The sequence below is a fragment of the Zootermopsis nevadensis genome, unplaced genomic scaffold (assembly GCF_977971745.1).
Source record: "Zootermopsis nevadensis isolate Lab colony 2312 unplaced genomic scaffold, Znev_1.0 Znev_ptg000028l, whole genome shotgun sequence".
NCBI lineage: Eukaryota > Metazoa > Arthropoda > Insecta > Blattodea > Termopsidae > Zootermopsis > Zootermopsis nevadensis.
This window is the reverse complement of record NW_028259160.1, coordinates 2,713,347-2,719,346: the sequence shown is the minus strand read 5'-3', so window position 1 is coordinate 2,719,346 and position 6,000 is coordinate 2,713,347. Positions and strand designations below refer to the sequence as shown.

General features: G+C 38.1%; 1 long non-coding RNA gene across 1 annotated transcript in view; it reads left to right on the top strand.

Moving 5' to 3' along the window:
• The first annotated feature begins 1,136 nt into the window (after positions 1-1,136).
• The window catches only part of LOC110837340 (uncharacterized), an 87,807-nt gene continuing 82,943 nt past the window's right edge, over positions 1,137-6,000 (top strand). The window contains exon 1 of the long non-coding RNA XR_015537406.1: positions 1,137-1,764. This is a non-coding gene — a long non-coding RNA (uncharacterized LOC110837340). The remainder of the gene's footprint in view (positions 1,765-6,000) is intronic.

The window sequence follows — 6,000 nt, the reverse complement described above, 5'->3', positions numbered from 1 at the left end:
GTGTCCGTCAAACGTTCCTTAACTGTGAAGACGAACGCAAAGCGAAGTCTGGCACCACCTCAATTCCTCCAAGTCTCTCACTCAACTCTTTTCCTAACCACGTGGTCGCTAAATGTTGTTTGTCTGTTTTCCTGAACCGCTTGGTAGGTTCCCCTTTGGTGGCCCGACCAAATCATGTGGAACAGGTGTGGATGCTGTGGTCCATAGCCTACTTAGTCGCTATACTGGAGAGCTGAAACGTTGGAAAATCATCCCGAAAGCTGAAGTTATTAATTAAACTCGAGCTTCGAAAACCAGACGACGAGAATTAACGGAATCTTGCTTCAACATTTTCTAGAATGGCCTTGGGTGACATTTTATCCACAAATGTTGCCGAAGCATGTCCTTACAGTGACGCTGGAATATCAAGTCGGTAAGTGATGCGTGTGGTAGCTACTAGCTGTTTCTTGGAAATCAGTATCTGGTTTCCTTCGTCAGTATTTCTTTTCATTGCAATCGGCGTCTACTGAGTTTCACATCCAACTGGGACACCCGAGGGTCGATTCTCTTCATTTCGCTACTTCCGAATGTTACTTTCAAAAAAATTATCAGTCCCTCAGGCAACCAAGACGGGTCCATAACCATGTTCACAAGAGCCCATCACAGACACCACTCCTAAGCCAGATGAATCCATGTATCTATTCGGGACTCACTTTAATACTACGCCCTATCATCTCATCTACTCCCAAAGCCTCTTTTCTCTTGTTTTCCGTTTGAAACTTCGTTTGTATCTTTCATAATGTTTGCTCATCGTCCATTCCTCCAAATTTCATCAAATTGCAAATTATGAGGGTTCTCTATCCACTAGTCACTTATTTCCTTGTCCAGTTTATTGTTATTATTATTATTGTAAAAAAATTCTCTCAGCGAAGCGGTTAGCTACCAGCCGACAAGAGAGAGGGCTAATACTCAAAGTATGTATTTTTTTTTATCTCAACCCAGACATGTTTGAAAGAGGGGAAATGAGAGAGACGGACAGTGTTGTTTTCCTCCACCACTGCCACCTCGATCCTCCGTCTCCCCTCCCTGACGGCACAATTCCCTTCTTCCTTTTCATCAATGAGTGAGTGGGACAGGCTAGCCAGTTGTCGCTAGGCTTAGTTCCACGGAAGGCTGTTAAATGCACAGTTTGCGAGTCTACGTAGTGTCGAAAGAGAACTACAATGGAAGAAGGAACGTGAAGTTTCTGAGGTCTTTTTATGATATACTGTAACATAGATAAGCCTACATTTAAAAGGTTTCGCGTCAGAGGCACGAGTACATTATAACTGTTGTAGTACATTACATTTGTAATGAGTTGTGTTAAGAATTAAATAACACGTCTTTTAACGATTCACGGTCAAGAAATTTGTTACAAGTGATTTTTGTTGTAGAAGTACATTTTGTGGCAATGTGAATGTCTTACTTATTACCAGAACTTTGTAGACAGTTTCATTTTTTTTGGTTATTTACTGAGAATGGTTCTCATTATACAACATACTGATCTTAATGGAAGGAGAATCACAGGTCGTCTTCGCTGGTTCAGAAAAGTGGTGGGAAGATTTGCAAGGCTGTGAAAGCTTTCGTTTATTACTGCCTGGACTTTTCGGTTGTGTTGGCAGAACCGTTTTGAAGAGAAATGCAAGACATGAGAGACAGTTTGATTTATTTTTGGACCATTTTCAATACTTCCGATATCCGTCGGTAGCCCTGAAGTTAGCACATGTATGTGGATATTATGAATATGTAAGTACTGACATTTTATATATTTTGTAATTGTGCATGTATTTGTAAATGTTTTAACAGTGCATTGATCCTGTGTTGGAACCAGTCAGCTAAGTTTGGCTTTGCTGTTAGCCTGCTTGCAAAGGGTTAGAAATAATTTGCCAGTTACAATTTTCTGCAAAAGACTGGGTTAAATGCTGCGATGAGTTTTAAGTCTATGGACAAAACAAAAATTTAATACTAGGACTCACGTATGTATTTTTCTAAACTAACCTTCCGTAACCAAATTTCGTAGTAGTCGTGTTTTCATTTCAACCAAGAATTTTAGATTTGAGGATTTATTCTCCGTCACGTTTAAAATAAGTAATTAAATACAATAATAAATCATTATTATTCTTTGATATAATTTTAAGTAACTGCCGCGTCCCCGGCATTTTATATACTTTAAACATTTCTTAAGGTTCTTTTTTTGCCATGTTGAATGGTTAAATGTGGCCGTGTTATTGCTGTAATGTTAAAAAAAATCTTGTAAGGAATCAAACTACAGGCAACTTCTGTTGCAACTGGTAATCATTGTTATGATCGTAATTTGTGTAGATGTATTTTCCTTTATCGGGGAAACATTTTCTAGAATGTTAAGAATCACGTAGTTACCCATATATAGTTTACAATATATAGGAGCATTACGCTGACACGAGGGCAGTATGTTGAAATGAACGGGAAGTTGGAAAATATTTTTCATATTTATTGGGCTACATTTAATTCTAAATAAGGTGACACCTTCCTTCAAAAAGTGCGAGGAATGTATCTCAGATTGGCGCTGTCTTGACTGATTTTCCTGAAAATACACTCCGTAGACTGCGAAGGTTAGAAAGTGGAGTTTGAAGTTATATCTAATAAAAATTCCTCTTTTGTTTCCTGGTTACGTACATTCGTCATAATCGATTTCTGTAGTCATTTAAATTAACAGGAGGCTTAAGCTTGTGTGTATGAAGTATATTCAGATGGCTTATGATGTTTCGTTGAGATGTGAATTCGAACTGTCGTAGTGTAAGGCCTTTATTACTGGAATTCCCCTTCATAGATGGTAAATAATAAATCTTTTTTATTTTACTTAGAAAATTGGCCACGAATCCCATTTTTGAGAAAGCCCTCTACAAATGTATTTACTAATCCCATTAATACTTTAGTTCCACGGCAGTTAACTCTCATTGGATTAAAACCAAAGACCGTCCATGGCCTATCAACATTATTACAGTTTGTCATAACTCCTTACTGTGTTAACACTCGAAAATTCGTTGGTAACCCGCTCGTTGACGTAGAAAACACGTGTCTTTTGCCGGACTCTTTTACTTTTCGACTAAACTGTGAATAACGGAATGATAATCACCATCTTCCAGAGCAGAGACCCTTAGAATCTGATAGTCACGCGTCTTATCAACAAAGTTCCCTCCCCTCCCAACCCCTCTTGTGGAGCGTAAATTTAATTTCCGTGTTCACAAAGGCCTGCCACTAGATACTGCCCTGAGCCACTTTAATCCACTTTATACGCTGTTTACTTAGAATCCACTTCAATATTATCATTGTATCTACGTTGAGGTAACTTTCGACCTTTGTGTTCAGGTTTTTGGACTAACATTTTGTATGTATTTATTATGTCCTCATTGTGCAATTTTCTTCTCTCTCTCTTAGGTACAAATATTCTCCTAAAGCAACCCCTACTCAAACTCTTTCGATCTGTTTTATCTTGGGGCGTGAGACTCGGTTTCACACACAAAAAAAGTTATAGTTTTCTGTATTCGAAGCCTAACGTTTTTAGACAACTCACAGGAATATAAAAGGTTGTTAAGTACATGGTAGCAAACATCCCCCGAATTAAATCTGGTCTTAATTTTTGCATTTAATTTGTTAGTGTCGTCCCCTAATACTTGTAACTTCACCACGTTTTCAGAGGATTTATTAGCTCGTTCTGTGTATGCGTTTGCCCTGCATTCTGGTGACATGAACACACACTTTGATGTTCTCTGCGTGTTCTTATAGACCAGCTAGCACCTGATAGAGCTACTGTGACTTTTCCTTTTTCGCATTTATATTCTGTTCCCTTCCTGTATTCTTGAACCTTTCTTAATTCCGTGCTTCAAGTGATATTAAAAAGTACCGACATTGTTATTATTAATGTTATATGACGTGATAGGAAGCTTTGTTGGCGGTCTTGTGAGACCAGTTGACCCGCCAGACGAGGAGAAGTACCAGAGGGGTGTGTTCTAAAACTAGAAAGTTATTTCTGGTTGTACGTTAGGGTATCGCTGCTGTCGACTAGGCTGCTTCAACTCCCCCCCCCCCCTCCTCCCAAACACTTGGATGGTTGCTCGTACTCTGTCTTCAAAACAGAAGGGCTGCATTGCAGTCGGAACAGTTTTGAAACAAGGAAGTAGACTCATGGGCAGGTTTATTTTAATGTTATTTAAATATGCGATTTTATATTGAACATGATGCATCTGAAGGAATTGGTAATTAGTTCAGGGATTGGATTAATCGTGTAAATTTATTTAGGGTTATCATTATGTACTGAAGAATATGTTTTTAAAAAAACTTATATTTTATTTCAATTATTAACAGATCTTTATTTTAAATTAAAATTCTGAGCTGAAAGATGTTATAAACGTGGATGTCATGTGGATAGGTTGTGAGGGGGAAATTGGATTAAAGTGGCCCAGGATCATGTTTAATTGCGGGCGTTGATATTAGCAGTGTTGAAATGTGATTTTCTTACATTGGTTTGTTACGGGATCAGAGAAAATATATGCAAGACTAAAGGGAATTTTACTTTACAAAGTCAGTATCCAGGTATTAAAACTATATTCAACGACATGCGTGTTACTGGGCTGTATATGTATGTCTTATATTTTTTTTTTTCATAATTTGCTTTTATTCAGGCATAATACCCTAACAGACATTTGATATCGTTTTATTAGAGATGTACCGTATTGATGCCAAATTATATTTTGTTAGAGTTTATTTTTTTCGTTCTGTTAATATAAAACTTCAGTAATAGCTTTATTTTTGAGGCTTGATTTCTTGTTCAAGATTGTTGTAGATCGTATGTGAAACTTCTCAACACTGTTTGTTGGTCTTTTGCTGTAAATTTTGTCTGTCCCTTTCAGTGGGACAGCAGGTTATACCATTTATCGACGACTGGTACGAGAGTAGAAACATTGAATTTGGTAAGTTGGCAACGCTGCTTAATGCTGTCCCTTTAACAAAACTGCTGACATTTCCGGTTCCTGTTCACATAATCTATGGGAGATTTAAATGCAACTGCAATACTGAATTAAATCAGTTGAAGAACTTGGAATACAATGGCAGTAGATTACGTGTTAGTGGCTGTTCTAATTTGGTATTGTTTTACAAACTTCGAAAAATGTTTCCTCTAAATAAATAAGGTTTAATTCCAGAATCATAGAATGAAAATGTTTTTACAAGTTCATCGCACTGAATTAAGCGTAAATTATTGTTGTAAGCTTCGTTCATTTCTGCTGTTTTTGAAAGAACAGCAAATTCGACCACAATTTGTCTTACGTCCCGAAAGGCAAGTATGCCCTTTTTGTTCTATGGATAGTTAGTTCTTTCTGATGTACCGTTAGGTCTGAAAACATGGTATTTAAAACACGTGTATGCCACGAAGCAATAGAACTTTTTGAAGAAATCTAAATGGAAACGAGTTGCGGGAGGGGGGGGGGGTTAAACTTCTTTCTGAAGCTGAAGTTTAAAGGGCACCCTTGGTTATGGGGGCCATGCAATGGCAGATATAATGCTTACTGTTGTGACATAAGTTTTTCAGTTTTTCTCTGTTCTTTTGACTGTTTTTGGTTTATGGTCTCTTCGCCATAGAATGAACAAATCAAGACTGAGAATGGGGAGAAATGCAGATCGATTAAACATTTTAGACGGAAATCAGGAGGGAAGAGACCACCTTTGTGTCCTAGGCGAAGATACTGTTCTTGTAGATATATGAGGTGTGTGGGTGTGAACTAGATCCGTGTGGTTCAAGATAGGGACCATTGGCGTGGTAGTGAACAGTCGGTTGCCGTAAAATATTGAACATTTGTTGGCTGGTTTAGGATACGTCATACATGATTTCAGGCTTTGACGGACGTTTCAGGTACTGATACTGAACCTGTGTGTGTGGGGGCGGGGTGATAAAACTGGGTTGATCGGTCTCAATTTGTGCAGGAGCGTGACTGTACACAGTGAAGC